Source organism: Electrophorus electricus, chromosome 6 (assembly GCF_041902795.1).
Source record: "Electrophorus electricus isolate QZ-2024a chromosome 6, ASM4190279v1, whole genome shotgun sequence".
NCBI lineage: Eukaryota > Metazoa > Chordata > Actinopteri > Gymnotiformes > Gymnotidae > Electrophorus > Electrophorus electricus.
In genome coordinates this window covers 1,790,001-1,807,965 of record NC_137502.1, presented here as the reverse complement: position 1 = coordinate 1,807,965, position 17,965 = coordinate 1,790,001, and the positions used below count along the sequence as shown (strand labels likewise).

Below are 17,965 nucleotides of genomic sequence, written 5' to 3'. Positions count from 1 at the left end.
TGCTGCTGAGGAGGCCAGCTCAGTGTCACAGGTCTGCTGTGTGTGTGTGTGTGTGTGTAGATGCAGTGATGTCAGTGGGACCTTACACATCACCAGTATTTAATGCATCACACATGTTTAAAAGGTCTAACATGTGTATGCTTACCTTAGTTTCATAGGAATGACAGTGTAGCGGTCTCTGTGTTGTAGGGTCTGGTGGGTGGGGTTGGTGGTAAAGCTAAAGAACAGGTTAGGTAAAGCCATACCTGAATGTAAAGAGGAGAAAATGGACATGTCAATATTAACTACTGTTTATGTTTTTAATTTGGGTTATGTATAGATCATCAAAAATATAACCTCTTTTACCTGTTTTGGTATATTCCAGGCTTGATTAGGGCAGGACTAAGGGAATAAAACCAAATATAGGGGGGTATATAACACCAGATATGGGGTAGAATATAACACCAGATATAAGGGGATTATAAGACCAGATATAGGGGTGGGGTTATAACACCATGTCAAGGCTGGCCCCTCCTAGCATCCCTGTCTCCATGGGTTCCCTGTCTCATGTATTTATTTTGCTTCCAGGTGTTTGTTTTCTCCGCCCCGTATGAGTTGCACCTGTGTCTTGTTAAATCTTATTGTACATTTATGTAAACCCTGCCTTGTTGTCTGTTTATTTCATGCCCTGTCATGGTTTTGTTGTCTGGATTTGTATGCCCAGCCTTTGTCGTGTTCATTTCTCAGTTATTTGTGCTTATCCCTCCTTATGTAAGTTGTGTTGTTCGTTATATCTTGTGTCCCTTTTCTGTTACCATGTGTTTGTGTTTACAGTGTATTCCTGGACTCTCCATGTTGGCTCACTGACCCTGGAATGTTATAACAATTACGATTCTGGATTTGCCTGTAATAAATTTCGCTGTCGCCTTGCAGCTTCCTGACAGCTGTCGGTGGGGGTGACTGATACAGACTGAGCTGTAGTTTGTCGATGAGGGAGACTCATACAGACTGAGCTGTAGTCTGTCGGTGAGGGAGACTGATACAGACTGAGCTGTAGTCTGGGTGACTACATGAGCCAGTAGTGTCACTGCATGAGAAACTGTAAATCCATTCTTTAATTTGGATGTGTGGAGACTTGATAAAACCAGAGTGATGTATCTTACCTGGATGTGTCTGACCAAGATGAACCCTGTGCTTTCACTCTACAATAGGGCTATGAGGGTGTGTGTGTGTGTGTGTGTGTGTGTGTGTGTGTGTGTGTGTGGGTGGGTGGGTGGGTGTATACGTGCCCTTTCTTAGACAGTGTATGAGTGCCAAGGCCTTACACAACTCTGTGGTGGTACCAGGCCGTTCAGACACTGCAGACTTGCACAAAGCCCATTATGAATGCAGAGATTACCAGATAACTCTGCAGAACACTGGTTCCTTTAGCAGTGCATGTCAGCCAGCCACAGCACAGGACAGTCCAGGAACGTTCACATGTCTGTAGTTCGTCTCGAGTGCTGTGTGTGTACGGTTTGGGCTTGTGAACGCAACAGTGATGGCATCGCACAGTCATAACTTCACACTTCCTGAGGAGAATCCTGTCAGACCTGACTGGCGGTGCACAACCGTTTTCTCGCTAGTCAGGAGGAAGTGTGGTATGGTCTACATGTGCAGACATGTGAGTTTCACAAGTGAAGGTATCATGCACTGGGCCCATTCCAGTATTGCCTAACTGCAGGTGTCAGAGTATCTGAGCATCAATTTAATCCGATTATGAGAAACAGACGTATGCCACGTGATCTGTGGCCCGTGCAGGCCGTGTGCTGTGCTGGATATGCTGGCCATAAGGTTGGGCACAGGGGCATGGGTGCTGGAGGGCACAGCTCAGCTTCTGCACGCCCCTGGAGGTTGTGTGTGGGGCCCCGAGCTCCCAGGGTGAGGGGACAAGCTGGGACAGAGGGGAACACTGTTACTGTACGACACAAAGCAGAAAGCCATATACTGCACACTCTCCTATTGCTCCTTCAGAGTACACACACACACTCACACACACACACACACACACACACACACACACTCACACACACACACACACACACACACACACACACACACACTCACACACACACACACACACTCACACACACACACACACACTCACACTCACACACACACACACACACACACACACACTCACACACACACTCACACACACACTCACACTCACACACACACACACACACACACTCACACACACACACACACACACACACACACACACACACACACACACACACACACACACACACACACACAAAGGGCCTTACAACCATATCACATGATGAGTAAGAATTTTTATGAATGTGGTCTGCTTGTTTGCATTCACAGAAAGCTTTTTTCAGTTTTCAGCCCATAACATGATAAAAATCCTTAGTTTATGTCTCAAAAGTAAAATGACATGTCCAGTCCTGGTGTCATTGTTTATGAACAAGACATTGAAAGTTCTGAGCCATGTTATATCAGTCTCAATATCAGTCTCAATATCAGTGTTCTCATGGTTACAAAACAGTCTAATACAGATATATTAAAAGTACAGATGATGACAACTGATCCAACACTTTTGAATGTAATGACTTCTGCGACAAACTAACACCGAGATGTTTTGGGGGGAGACTGTTCAGCATAGAACAAGCGTAATACAGTTTGATCAGTTTGACGTCAGCAGTTGCTTATGAAACAGCAGACGATTGTTCATCGTCATGTGCATGATGTGGCAAAACATTTGCTTGTTTGTTCAGAAGAACGAGAAACTGCTTTTATGATGTGCATAAGGGGCTAGATGATGAGGAGGATGTCTGGAGAATTTCAGTTCTGATCTGATAACTGTACCAAGGTGACTGAGAAAAACTATAAAACAGATAATACAGATTACTCTCAGTAAAACTGATAATACAGATTAATCTCAGTAAAACTGATAAAGAATAATCTCAGTAAACAGATGATACAGATTTGTCTCAGTAAACAGATGATACAGATTTATCTCAGTAAAACTGATAATACAGATTAATACAGATTATTATGTATTTGCAGGCTGGTTTGGTGTCACAACTCAAGACCTCTCTTGTGTCTGGCCGCTTGTTAAAGGAAAGTCCCCCACTGAAGGAAAGACAGTAGTGCTGCAGTGAAGGCTAACGTCACAAGGCCGTGCCGGCTGTGCCAGGAGGACATCACCACGTGTATGTTCATGTCCTGTAAACAGGCTGACTGAGTAAACAGCAGAAGGTCAAACTGCCAGTTCTGACTGGACCTTTTCAGCTCTTTGGAGTTGGAGAAATTTTACCTTTTTTTTCCATACCATGTTCCAAATTGTAACTTGGAGGTTTGTAACTCTGTATGTAATCAAAAATAACCCTGGATCGTTTTCAGCAGAATTGGCAAGAATTGGCCAGGGTGTGAGTGAATATTTGTAGTCTTAGAGCACCGGGACTGGCCAGATGAAGAGACCATCCTGTAATTACACCTTAATGCTGTGTCACTGTCTGTGGATGCCAAAATGATGATGCACACATCACTTCCTGTTAATGAGGGACTGAGAGAGGTGACCCTGAAGGAGAGAGAGAGAGAGAGAGACTTCTGACCACAACACTTTATACAGGTGTTGACTGTTGACTGTAGGTCTCTATATTTGTCATCCTGGTGTATCTGTTTGTCCTATTTGTGACTGCAGTAGTTCTCTCAGCAAAGTTACACAGGCCCTGACTGTTATAGAGCGCCTGGCGTTCAGCCTGCGTGAGCAAGTTTCTGTAGGCCAGTTCATAAACATGTACGTGTGAATGCTGTCTGAAGTGATATTTGTTAAAAAGCAGTGCACACACACACACACACACACACACACACACACACACACGCACAATGTGCCATATTTCACATTCTTTTTCCCTGTACTTGGAAAACAAATTCCAACATGCGTTTGGTTCGCCTCACCTCACTCAGGTGACATGTGGAACACATTACTTCAGAGTGTGCAGCTCTTTTACATCTCCATGACATCTTTATTGCAAGCACATGCCTTTTCCTGCATAGATACTTCAAGGGTTAAAGTGAGTAGTTTACAAATATGTGTTAGAGAACAAGTGAAAGATACACATATCAGTTTCATTTTCAGGTTGAAGAAAAGGGGGAATAAAAGCTTCCCCAATTAATGTGAGTTACTGTAAAGTACGTTGATACGATAAAGAAAGTGTCCCTTCGTGTGTCTGGACTTCAGCAGATGGGGTTTGAACCGCCCCTGATGTAGAACTCATCTAACACGTTTGTCTGCGTTTGAGAACTCAAATTGCTTTTTCTCTCACACAAAGATCATTATGTGGCAACATTTATTTGATTTGATTGCCTTACCTTTCGCCCAGAGATCATTATTTGACAACATTTCCAAGCAGTACTCTCACTGCTTCAGAAAAGAAAGAGGAAATTGAGCAGAAATTCACACCTATAAATATTTCATCATTATACTCCTCAAAGACTGTGTTGTGTGTGTGTGTGTGTGTGTGTGTGTGTGTGTGTGTGTGTGTGCAGGCATTAAGCTTAGCCATAGGGAGTGTTCGCTTTTTGAGTAATTAGAATATTCCTATTGGGTCCCATGGCGACAACAGCACTGTTCCCGGCATGACATGCTAATGAACTGCATCACACGAGAACAAGTAGCGCACACCCGTGTCCGAGCCTCGTTTTCCAGGCAGTGTGTGTGTGGGGTGGTTCCCTGCGTTCGGAGGGGGACGAGGGTGGAGCGTTAAGACAGCATGGCGGGAAATGATGAAAAATGACCAATACCAACCAAGACTGATGTTTGGATTTATTACGGTTATGCTGCGCTGTATGTGCGGTGTGTGTCTCCCAACAGAACAGGATACAGTCTGTTCCATACTCTAGTTTTCCACAGTGGGAGTGGTCCCAGAATGGTTTCTGTTATTAGACTGCTGCAGGTACCTAAGGCTAATAAGGGAATGACTAGATGTGTCTGACTGGCAGGTACTGGGGGATCATATTATAACCATTAATCATGCGCTTTGGAGCATCTGAAAGCGTGTTTGTTTTTACTGTCGTTGTGTTCAATAAGGCTGTTTCGGGAGTGCATGTGTTGTCGTATTCTTTCTGCTGCGGTCGCACAAAGGTCCATGACTTAAATTCCTGCATCACAGCTGAGAAGAGCTCTGGGGAAGAGCTCGGATGTCTGAAGGCCTCAGCAGATCAGAAGAACAGGGTGGTCTGATAAGCCGATTATCACATTCCCAGACACGTCAGTGCTTGTGTGACTGTTGTGTCCCCGCCAGTCAGCTACACTAGAAACGAGCAGAACGGCAAAGTCACCTTAGCCACAGACGTGCCGGAGCTCCGTGTGCAGGGCTCATGTTGACGCCATCCCCGAAGGAAACATCGCACATCTGAAAGAAGCCATCATCCCGTTCTCGGGGTCGTCTCGTCTACAGCTACAGTGAGAGTGGGAGACACAGACAGTGCCTCGGATGGTCACTGCAGCTCTTTAAATAGCAAGTGTCTGGTCTGGTCAACAGACCAGCAAGGGCAAGCCATTTTGGGAATGCATCTTTCCCCCTGTTTACTCCTGCACAGGCTGTGTGTCTGCGCTCCCCCCAGAGGAGACAGTTGCCAGTTTCTCCCAGTGGCAGGAAAAAATCCGTCGGTCTGCGTGACCTACAAAGGAAGGCGTTGCAGAGGCCTGTCAGAGCAATTTGCCTGCAGACACGTGGAAGAGTGCGTCCATCCCCCGTAGTCCGTTTGCGCATGTAGCTGAAGACGAAAGTAGGCCAGCCGGTGTCTGAAGGTGCAGCTGCCAAGAGTCCCAAGCGGGCCTACGCCTGACAGGATGGACGAAGCCGGGGCTGGCAAGAAATCCGGCTCCAGGCAGGGCGGGGAGGCATGTGGACGTATAAACACAGCCAGGGAAAACATCACACTGGGAAACTCCATTTCACAATACGCCCCTGGCACATTCTGCTCATGGTCTGTCACATACAGAAGGTGAAGGAGGTGAGTTCCAGAGATTCCTTTTCCTGAAAAGTCTTTTAATTTTTCCACCTCAGTTTAAGAGCTTGCTTCTTTGCAGTTTGTGGTACTTCAAACCAGCACACCAGATATTTGAATTTTATTCAGCATTAAAAACATTTCATCATGATTCAGGAACAGCACTAAGGGAGTTTTGTGAAAGCTGGTCACGTCAGAGAAGTGACAGACATCCTTGTGATGCACTTTCCTGGAATTCTTCAATCATTGTAATATCCTCAGTTGTAAAACACCGTGGTTGCACAATATCTGTCATCAGAGTCTTTTATACTGGCCTACGTATAAACAACGCATAGTGTACTGAAAGAGGAAGATTGATTGCTTGTGTTTTTAATTTTTGTAATTACGTGATTGGGAACAAAGCCGTACTCATCCTAAAAACTCAATATCAAGGAGCCGTTCCTGTGACGCCGGTTTGCAGATACTCCCATGTGGGGGAAAAGTCAGGCTGATAAATGCTACATGTCTCAACCCAAGCTGCCGTACAAACTTTTCCAACAGGACTGTTCTCAGTGTGTTCTATATAACGGAGGAGGAAGTTTTGATTAGGGAAAAAGGAGCATCGTTGATTCTGATTTTATGAGCTGTCGTTATGAAACGGGTCCGCGACACGGGCCATGAGGAAGTGACCCAGAAAAAGCAGACATGATGCCACCGGAGCTGACAGACAGGCCCTGACCCTGGGCAAACACAGGGAAGTTCAGAGCAGCTTCTGTTTTCCTGTAAAGTCACAAGTGTTGTGGCTATTTTGGAAGACTGTTATGAAGTGGTCTGTCCCTTTCTGTTTCGTAATCTCTGTTTAGTGTTATAAAACAAGAAGAGTGACCTCTAGGTTATTCAGCTATGATATCTGAAAGCTATCAAATAATGAATTAATCAATTAATTAATTAATTAATTTAAAATATGCTATTAGAAAGGACAATTATATACTCCAATCATATCCATGCACATGCAAAATAGAAGGGTTTTTGGGGTGGACAAATGTCAACCATAAATGCATTAGTCTCAGTTTGCTTGAACAAAGACCTTGTTCCTTCTGTTGGAATAAGAGTTAACTTTGATCATTTCATTCTACCTCGTAAGCGTCAGTACGAGCAAAGCAATGTGTTTTTAGAAAAAGGGCTGGAAAAATGACCTTGCTCCTGGACTGTCCCCTCCGCGGTGCGCCGTCACATTGTCCCCATTCCTCCCTTTAGATGTTCCGTTTCTGTGCCTGGGCTGCTTGCAAGCATGGTAAGAGCATCGTAACGGCCCGGGAGAGAGGACATCGGTGCGCAGTAATCCTGCCCCCACGCCCCCACACCAGCCGCCCTGGCTCCGGATCAGAGCTCTCGCCAATGTGCCTCCTGTGCTTTGCTGCTGCTTCAGACATGATCTGCCTGGCCTTAAACTCTCCTCTCTGCCGGACCTCACGGTCCCTCATGGTCATGCTTGCTCTGCAGATGGGAGAAACGTGTTGTGCTTGTGACTGTGATGGATGGCACACACACCTCGGTTTTCCGACCCTCCTGATCTCTGAAGGCAAGCTCGCAATCACTGGAATATTTTCAGGAATGCCAGGTGATTACAGCCATAAATCCCAGCTGGGATCGCACATGTGTTTCCTCTCATAAGAGCGCGTAGGGCATAGTGCAGTATTCATTTCAACCTGAGCAAAAAAGTCGGAGATGAATGTCAGGAGAGTTATGATCCCTGCCCTGACTCATATGTTATGGTGTGTAGCCATTTATCGCTCTGGTGAGAGATTTTCTTCCCAAAACAAAACACATGTTCCCTGCGTATCACTGATCTGGCGGCTAGCTGCCTGCATGACAGTCTCTGTCGAACGCTTAGCAGCGTAGCAGTGCCGCAGCGTAGCAGTGCCATGTGGGCGGTTTTCCACATGGCCTTAGGAAGGAGCTGGAGGTGTGGCATGTGTAACAAGCATAAACAGAGCAGCAAACATGAACAATGAAATATGAATCTAAATGAGGTAGAATGTAAATAAATGTAAATAAAGATAATCTCTGACTGGGATCTAAAAACAGAGGTTGTGTGTGTGTGTGTGTGTGTGTGTGTGTGTGTGTGTGTATAGTGAGAGAGAGAGAGTACTTTTTCTTTCACAGCTGATGAAGATCCTCTGAAATGTTCTGTTTCGCTGAAAACTGTACTTTTGACTTTACATCTCTACATCATATATATATATATATATATATATATATATATATATATATAGGGAGAGAGAGAGAGAGAGATAGATATATATACTATATACTATATACTATATATATATATATATATATACTATATACTATATATAGTATATATATATGATGTAGTATATGTATACACTGTTTGTATATGTATGTTCACACTCCATATGCTTATGTTTAAAGCATTAAATCATACATTAGCTCATATCATACAAAATGATGATTCAAACTCTGATATTCATAATTCAGAAAAGTGAATGATCTGATAACCTGCTTTCTTTGATCTTTTCCCTCCTCTCATCGCTATCATTCTCATCTCTGCTCTGTCTCTAAAATCCCATTACGCTGATAAGAAATATATTACCTGCCCTAGACTGACACACGATACCGGTTAGTTTTGAGCGTGTGCCAGGTTTCTTCTGCACATCTGCAGCGCTGGGTGAGCGGTGTGTGCCGGGCCCCCCGGGGTCAGCCACACACCAGCCACTACGTAGCCAGATCCCTGTTTATTTGACTGCGTGGCTTCGGCTCAGTGCTCTAAAAATAAACCACTGGCTGTCTGCTTCCGGCCGGAGGGTGAACTCTGCTCAGCTGAAGCTCCCGGCACGCCGGAGCCCCGCCCCACAGCTTCTCGGATCAGTTCACACCTTCCGTCTATTAAAGGAGAAGGCAGTTTAATGAGGAGCCACAGGCGTGAGTCCTGCTTCTCCCGCATAGGAGCAGAATACTGTAGCGTGCTTTCACTGGGATGAGCTAGGTTGGTTTCCATTATTTGATGGGAGACAGTGACTGGTTGCGTGACTGGTTCATTGGTTTAATTTATTTCTCATGTGGTGCACTAATGTTAGTCATCTGTTCCTTGAGGCCCTGCTTCTGCAATATTAAAAGTATCATTTCAGGAGCTGTTAAGAAAGTCCACTTTTGATCGTACTTACTTCATTTGCAGTTGAATAAAAAATAGCAAATTTGCTCAGTGACCATGCAGTCTCAGGTAATACACTCGCTCCCCACAATACAGTAGGCTGGAGGTACACTGTGTAAACCTTCGCTGTAGAGTTGATCTTTCTTTTGTTGTCATTTAAGCATTGTAGATTTTATTATTTAGCTAGTGTTGGTTTGGGAGTGAACATTTATCCCACTTTTAGTGAGGAGGCTGTGAAAATATTGTGTGTTAGAAATCTTCTTCAGGTCCAACTGAGCAGAGGCTCTAGCGTCCAGCATGTGCGTCACAGCACAGATACGCCAGTGATGGAGTTCTGAGGGTCTGAGTGAACACTGAAGAGTGTAAGTGCAATGGAAGATGTGGCCGGGATGAAATGACACGTCCATCAGTCCTTTGTTCATAATGTGGGTTGTGAGACTGATGGGTGCCAAGACTCTGGCTGAGTGGGGAAAAAAAAACCCCACACGAATAGATTCCTGTTTATGTGGAACGTTGAGTATGTTGATTGACACGTTTTAGAAAATGTCTCCAAAAAAAGATGAAAGAGGGGACATGAGATGGATAAACGGAGAGAAAAGAGCGAGAGAGAGAGAAAGAAACAGAGAGTAGGAGAGATGGAGAGAAAACGCAGTGGCACCGAGGGATCAGACTCTGAATCACACAGATCATCTGCACGTCTGGATAGGCAAATAAACTGAAGACGTGGTCACGTGTATAATAGAGACCCAAAGTCTGGAGAGGACGAACACGGTTTACTGCTACTCCACAAACACAGCCGAAGGTGTCTCACTGCGCTGGAATCAGATCTGAGCTCTGACTATATCAGAGCTTTACTCACCAGCCACCCTGGTGTACGTGCCCTCTTCCTGGGTACTTTAGCGCCACGTGAGATCTGTCCCCTGTCCAGGAAACAGCATCCAGATCAATACAACCCTGTGGTTTCTCGGTCCATTTCGGAGGTGTCTTACGTTTGGTTATCTGCTCTGCTGTGTTGTTTTTGGCTTCTCTTCTCAAGTGTTATTGACTCCAGCAGAGATTTCTACATTTGTTTTATGGGCACTGAAACAGCATCAGAAGGTGGGCATGTCATTCCCAGACCAGGGGAGTGTTGCCTGTACTTTTAATTGTAGTTAGCAGGAGATTCGAGTGTTTGTCTAGACATTATACTGCCTCTGCCACTGCTACTGTCTGTGCTCAAACTGTTCAGGGAAGGTTAGCATGCTGCCTTGGCTTTTACCGCAGTTCTGTAAAACGCATGGTGTTCCATCATATGACACCATATATGTCGCCATCTCGTTATCTTCATATTTAGTAGAATATACTGTGAAAAAATCAGTATACAACACTGGTCTCATGCAACGTGCGAAGCTTAACCTGACCGTGTGTTTGACAGCTGTGCTCTGTGGGAGACGATATGTGATAAGGTTAACTGATTATTTTTGGAAATAATACATTTTTGTTGTGCAAAAATTAAGATCAAAGTGTTTTCAAACGAATTTTTTGAAGGTCAATCATTTTTTGTGTGTGTGTGAAAATAGATGAGGCGATTGCTCGGAGCTGACAAAGGACTGATGGTATTTCACGCACTCATCCAAGAAAACCTGTGACTTTCCTGTGCAGGCCATCAGTCTGCTGTCTCAGACCTTGTTGACCGTGTCTACCGGCCTGCTTCATAACGCCTGCCGTAAGGCCAAAGCTATCGTCGTAGTAGGAATGCCACTTAGCATGGCATCGTTCGCGTAGCATCATTCCATACCCATCACGGCAGGTTTAACTGATCGCTAAGAAGAGTGATCTCATTACTTTCGTATTCTTCCTTTTGTGTTGTTAAGCAGCTGACTAAATATCTGTTTTATGTTAGAGTGACCAAATGTTTATGGGTTATACATTTCATACACAAAACACTATAATCTAGTCATTCAGCGCAAGAGATTTCCAACCCCCTAAGAAACCTTTTTAAAGAGCGTCCATGCATGGAAGAGTTTTCACCTTCACAACTATGAGGCTTTTGACTGTCTGTTTCCGGTAACACTTCGATCGCTCTCATTTAGATTTGTCTGTTATACGGCGCTGGGATGAGGAGCAGCTCTGAAAAGACACAATCTTTGCCCTCCTAAGATCCTTTTTGTATTATTACAGTGTTTTATGTTGCAGTTACTGATCATTTGTAAACTGATTTGGACCAGCGCTAAGAAGAGAACAGCAGGTGTAGTAGCGATAGGAATTGATTATCTGCACGGAACTCCATTCCCAGATAGTCAGTCCTGGATGTGGTGGTCACCTAATTCTTTGGTTTTCAGAATCTACTGTTGCAAAGTGAGGAAGTTTGTAATTCCATCAGCAGGTGTAATCCTGTCACTGAGAACGAGGAGACGAGTTGGCGTCCAAACGTCTGTTTATACCACTGTAGGTGTGGACACGTCCAGTGTGGTACCATCCAGTGTGGCCTGCGTGCTTTTAAAAAGATATAAAATTGAGAATTAAATTCATTTTCATCTTAATTTAATTTCAGCATAATAACCTGGGGAAATCAAACCCAAAACCCAGAACGTCTAATACAAACACAATTCTTTGTAGTTTTTTACTGTGAGCGGAGGTTTGCAATTAGAGGACGAATTGGCTAAACTTGTGTTTTTGATTAATGTGGAAGTTGTTTCTCAGACCTCACGGCACCTCTTTGTTGTGACCACCTTGCTTGGAGATTTGAAATACTAAGACATGGGTTACTGAAAGTGCCTGAAAAGGTGCAGACTTTACCTAAGAAGTAAAGACATGTTTTTTGCTGGGGTTTTTGTGTCAATTCCAAATCTTTAAAAAACGCGTTAAAAAAAAAGAAAAAAAAGTGTGTACATGTCCTGAGTTTGCCACTCACACATACCATTAGCCTTCCTGAAACTTATCAAGCATTTTGTATGTGGGGTCTTACACATGAGCTTCTCTTCAAGTCTTCTGTTCAGAGCTTTCATCATATGTGATTACTGTAATTATTATTGTATTACTGTAATTATTGTTGTTGTTGTTATTGCTTATGAGGAGCAGTAGTCCTTACTCTGCCTGTGGTAAGCATGTGAAGTGTGGGGCACGAGCAGGGAGGGAGGAGGATGACGAGCAGGACAGGAAGATTGCCTGTAACGCGGGCAGAGTGCGTGACTTTCACACGCTATGCCATGCTGTTCTCATGCTGTGTGGGGTGTGCGTGTGTGTAAGCATCATCAAAACACCGTGACACCGTGGAAAATAATGACAAAGCTTTCTGTTTTGTGGATACGGACTGTGCTGTCAGATTAGATTTTGTGTGACTATTTGTTGCGCAGAATTTTAAATTAAACTGTCAACTGTTAAGCATTTTTCATTTGTAACAAATGTTGTCTGTTCTGACAAGCAAAATCTCAGAGTTCTCTGTGTATTTCCACCCCCAGTGTAATTCAATTGAAAACTAGTCTTAATCTCTTCTCAGACCACACATCTTAAAATGTCCTTCATGCTTAACACCAATTCGAATAGCTTCTTCTGTTCTCATTAGTCTCAGATCACTTGGCTTTGTCGCTGTGTGAGCCCTCTGTAATTGCCAGAGGGGGCCGTTTTCTAGTGCGCAGCAGCATTGCTTCATGTTTTTATTTCTGTGCACTTTCTTTTCCGTCAGGCATGGCAGGACACCCATGTGAAATTGTTCCCTCAGCTGCAGTCGGGGATTAAAGGTTGCACCTGACCCTTGCATCTCTACCATGGCCCTAATGTGGTTTAACACGTTCCTCCATGTCCGCTGAGACCAGACCTGGCCCCAAGCCCCGCCCTTCCCCGCTGGCCATGAGCTCACAAAGCCAATAAGGGTTTCTGATGTCAGTGAGGACACATACCAGTAAAAACCTTTATGCCCAACACATGGAGTACTAATGAGTGTTAACAGTCTTGTGCCGACATACCACGCAACCTGTCAGTGTCACCGGACTTGATGTGAGCCAGGGATCAGGGTTCAGGGTCCAGGGTCCAGGGATCAGGGTTCAAGGTCCAGGGTTCATGGTTCAGGGTTCAGGATCCAGGGACTGGTCCAGGTTTCTCCCACAATGCTCTAGGCGAGGCTGCGTTCTGGCCTTAAATTATCCACCCACAGCGCCTGGACGAATGATATATAAAACCTCAGGCTACTGCGGATGAGTTATTTTTAAATACACATATATATATAATTCCTTAATTTTTAAAATATTTTTCAAAAATTTTCTTTGGTCTAGAATCCGTGAAGCTTCCCTGATATATGTGTATTACTTTGGTTCAGAAACAGAGTGTGTGTACTGTGTGGGTCTTCTCTGTACTGTCACTGGATGTTTCCACTGTCTGCTTGTCGATGAATCAGCGTGCTGCTCTCATGTTTAATTCCTTATTTAAAAATATGTTTGTGCATATGTGAAATACATCGGTCATGATGTATAACATCGTCTTTGTCAATATGCATCAGCATTAGCACAGGCTGCTAGGCTTATGCTTACAATGACGGAACAAACCCAAAAGCACGAAGGGAGAGGTGTGGAAGGCATAAGACAGCAGGGTCTCGTGACAGGCCAGGGTACGCTCTCCGTTTTTATTTCAGTGATAACAGTGAGCGGAAGCAGACTGTGGGATGTGTTTTGTTTTTCAGTCCACCTCAGTGTGGTGAACTGGAGCCGGAACACAGCTCCAGTAACAACACAGCTGTAGCAGAAGCCGTCTAGTCTGATACTGTGTCTAATGAAGGGGACGGTGGAGTCACACACTATTGCTAAAATAGACATGACACTCCCCTCCTCAAAGACCAGATACGCCTCCTATCAGTGACAACCACTCCTCCCCCAATGACTGAACACTCCTCCCCCAATGACTGAACACTCCTCCCCCAATGACTGAACACTCCTCCCCCAATGACTGAACACTCCTCCCCCAATGACTAGCCACTCCTCCCCATCCCAGTCTAACGGTGGAAGGCTGTTTTGTCATTTTACATGCCAGATTTGACATGACATATTTTGAGATTATACTAATAGCCATAGTTAGGGTTGACATATTTTGAGATGATACTAATAGCCATAGTTAGGGTTGACATATTTTGAGATGATACTAATCTCCATAGTTAGGGTTGACATATTTTGAGATTATACTAATCTCCATAGTTAGGGTTGACATATTTTGAGATGATACTAATCTCCATAGTTAGGGTTGACATATTTTGAGATGATACTAATCTCCATAGTTAGGGTTGACATATTTTGAGATGATACTAATCTCCATAGTTAGGGTTGACATATTTTGAGATTATACTAATAGCCATAGTTAGGGTTGACATATTTTGAGATTATACTAATAGCCATAGTTAGGGTTGACATATTTTGATATTATACTAATAGCCATAGTTAGGGTTGACATATTTTGAGATTATACTAATCTCCATAGTTAGGGTTGACATATTTTGAGATGATACTAATCTCCATAGTTAGGGTTGACATATTTTGAGATTATACTAATCTCCATAGTTAGGCTTGCCATATTTTGAGATTATACTAATCTCCATAATTAGGGTTGACATATTTTGAGATTATACTAATCTCCATAGTTAGGGTTGACATATTTTGAGATGATACTAATCTCCATAGTTAGGGTTGACATATTTTGAGATGATACTAATCTCCATAATTAGGGTTGACATATTTTGAGATGATACTAATATCCATAGTTAGGGTTGACATATTTTGAGATTATACTAATCTCCATAGTTAGGCTTGCCATATTTTGAGATTATACTAATCTCCATAATTAGGGTTGACATATTTTGAGATTATACTAATCTCCATAGTTAGGCTTGCCATATTTTGAGATTATACTAATCTCCATAGTTAGGGTTGACATATTTTGAGATTATACTAATCTCCATAGTTAGGGTTGACATATTTTGAGATTATACTAATCTCCATAGTTAGGGTTGACATATTTTGAGATTATACTAATCTCCATAGTTAGGGTTGCCTCTTTCCCTCTTCTCTCTCTCCCTTTATTTCTGCATATGATACACTATCATTTATACAGATAAAACATTACATTAGAGCGTTGCTATTACTGTTGGAGGAAATAACATGTGCTTCTAATATACAAAGTAAACTGTTCCCTTGATCCAGTCATGGTTGGATGGCTGGGATGCAACTTTGGAAAAGCGTCTTGGAGACTAACATGGTTTTCCTTACCGGTGTCTCTCTCCTTTCCAAAACACAGCCGTCATCAAGAGCTTGGCTGGAATTTCTTGGAATTCCACCCAGTGTTATGTAATGCATGTGAATGCGTCTATTGTACAAAATTAAAAAATATGTTTTTTATGGATATGGCTGTGATGTGTAGCATTAGCAGTAAAAAAATCATTGACCATTATATTCTGCGTTTAATCGAGTGACACTTAAATCTGAGCAGCAGTTTTGGCACCAGCGCTGGAGCAGCAGACTTGCTCTGGTGAAATCTCCTCTACCCTGTGTTCTGAGGTCCTCCAACGCTTGCTCTGTTTTGGTCACAGGCAGCTTGCTGATGTCATGTGACCTCTGAGTTTGGACGGCACTAGCGTTGTCGTGCCTCCCTCCTCAGATGGCCAGACAGAACGAACACTTACACTCCTGTTCCACAAACACTGCCTTTGTTGTTTCAACACGCAGAAAAGTGAAGTTTGTTTCAACTTAGGCCCTTGTCCCCTGCCGTAGTGCAGCACTGCAGCAGTTGCCATGTGTGGATTTGGTGGTTGGGAACTCACTGGAGTTGCCTGATTAATGTCATTATTCATGAAGTCATTAAGTTATGAAAATGTGTGCCAATGGAGTGGAACCAAAAACAGCAACGTCAGTCACAACTGGCAGGTTTAGAGCAGCACTCCTATTGGTCCTCAGTAAACTTGCAGGCTTAGAGCAGCACTCCTATTGGTCCTCAGTAAACTGGAAGGCTTAGAGCAGCTTTCCTATTGGTCCTCAGTAAACTGGAAGGCTTGGAGTGACTCTTCTATTGGTCAGGGCATGACTGGAAGGCTTAGAATGACTCTGTGATTGGTCTTCTGCCTCCCTTAATGGGATCTAAAAATTTTTGCATAAACTGCCTCATATGCTCTGGGGTCCCTCTGAAGAGAGTGATGGAAACCACTGCTCATGTCCCAGTCTTACAACTACGCATAATTTGATTACATGTGTAAGGGATTGGGGAGAAATCTGATTATATACATGCAGCTGAAATGTCAGTGATTGCAGTGTTATGACTGGGTAGAATTTTGTTATTGTCAGGTACCGACCATAATGACCCTTAACAGACGGCACATGTGTGTTATGTGGTCCACACGTGTCCACACGTGTTACAAGCGTGTTACACGGCTCCCTGGGAATGGAACAAAGCTGCTTCTGACATCACTGCTCTTCCTGTGTAATGCGATGCGACGGAGACCGCTGAGCTGGCATGCAAGATATGAAAAAACGACCTTTTCTAGGGCAGCGCACTTTCTCCACACGCCTATATGGCTGACCTGTGTGTGTGTGTGTGTGTGTGTGAGAGAGAGAGAGAGAGAGACAATCAATACTGTTAATCTTGGCAGGAAAATGTATTTTTAAAGCAATAGCACGCTACTAAATATACTAAATATCTGTTTGTCTGAAATATTAGGGTCATTATTCTTCAGAAATGTAAACTTTTAAACATTTTTGTCTATTTTGTCATGCCAGAGTCCTTTTGTTTAAAAGTATGATTGTTCTTTTTAAATGTTTTTCTTTCTTTCTTTCTTTTAAAACTATTTGCATTTTATTCCTGTTTTCTGGCACTTTCAGTCAAAGCAGGTGTAGTATGTTTAAAATCCCTCCGCAGGGTGCAGTGAGGGACTGATTTTGGTTTAGTCTTATGTATTTGTCTGTATTTGTCTTCCTCTCTTACTGTTCATTTCAATAACAATCGATCCAGTGTTGGTCAGTGACCCTTGACGACAGTGGACAACATGTCATTTGCACATATGGATGGGACAGATGGACAGATCCCTGTGGAACTGTACGGTGTCTCTTTCGTTTCGACTTTCACATGGTGTGTGTGCGGCAGCATTAACAGATGAATCCATCCAGTAAATGTGACATGTTCCCCGTGATCCGAATTCACTCTCAGGCCTTCCCACACACTCCTAGAGCACTCGGAGTGTTGTGCATCGGATTATGGCCCGCCCCGCCCCGCCTCCACGGAAACCGCTTGTAGTCGGGACACGGCCTCATCAGTCTCCGTCTGCGTGTACGGCCCACGGGGAGCCCATCCCCTCCAGCCAGAATGATGAATCGCACAAGCCAGTTAAGCAATTATGGCGCAAAATTTGCACACAGTTGCTCTGCTGTAGGAGGAGTTTGACAGGGAATGAGGAAAGACTAGAAAAGGAGTCTGAGGAGAAGATCTCGGGCCAAGAGTGCCAGTGCATGCCAGAATGAGTGTGTGTGAGTGTGTGTGTGTGTGTGTGTGTGTGTGTGTGTGCGTGTGTGTGTGTGTGTGTGTACGCATATGTGTGTGTGTGAGGTGTGTGTGTGTGTTTGTGTGTGTGTGTGTGAGTGTGTGTGCATGCCAGAATGAGTGTGTGTGTGTGTGTGTGTGTGTGAGTGTGCATGCGTGCGTGTGCATGCATGCGTGTGTGAGTACGCATATGTGTGTGTGTGTGTGTGTGTGTGAGTGTGTGTGCATGCGTGCGTGTGTGAGTACGCATATGTGTGTGTGTGTGCATGCGTGCGTGTGTGAGTACGCATATGTGTGTGTGTGCATGTGTGAGTACGCATATGT

At 43.8% G+C, this 17,965-nt stretch overlaps 1 protein-coding gene across 3 annotated transcripts in view; it reads left to right on the top strand.

Moving 5' to 3' along the window:
- Nucleotides 1-17,965, top strand: part of btbd11b (BTB (POZ) domain containing 11b) — a 52,487-nt gene that overhangs the window by 3,343 nt on the left and 31,179 nt on the right. Inside the window, exon 1 of one of the 3 annotated variants that reach the window (XM_081715525.1) lies at nt 4,590-6,009. The exons of the other annotated variants lie outside the window; for them this stretch is intronic. The gene's annotated coding sequence lies outside the window, so the exon portion shown is untranslated. Of the gene's footprint in view, nt 1-4,589; nt 6,010-17,965 lie in introns of those variants that run through there. 3 annotated transcript variants of the gene reach the window in all.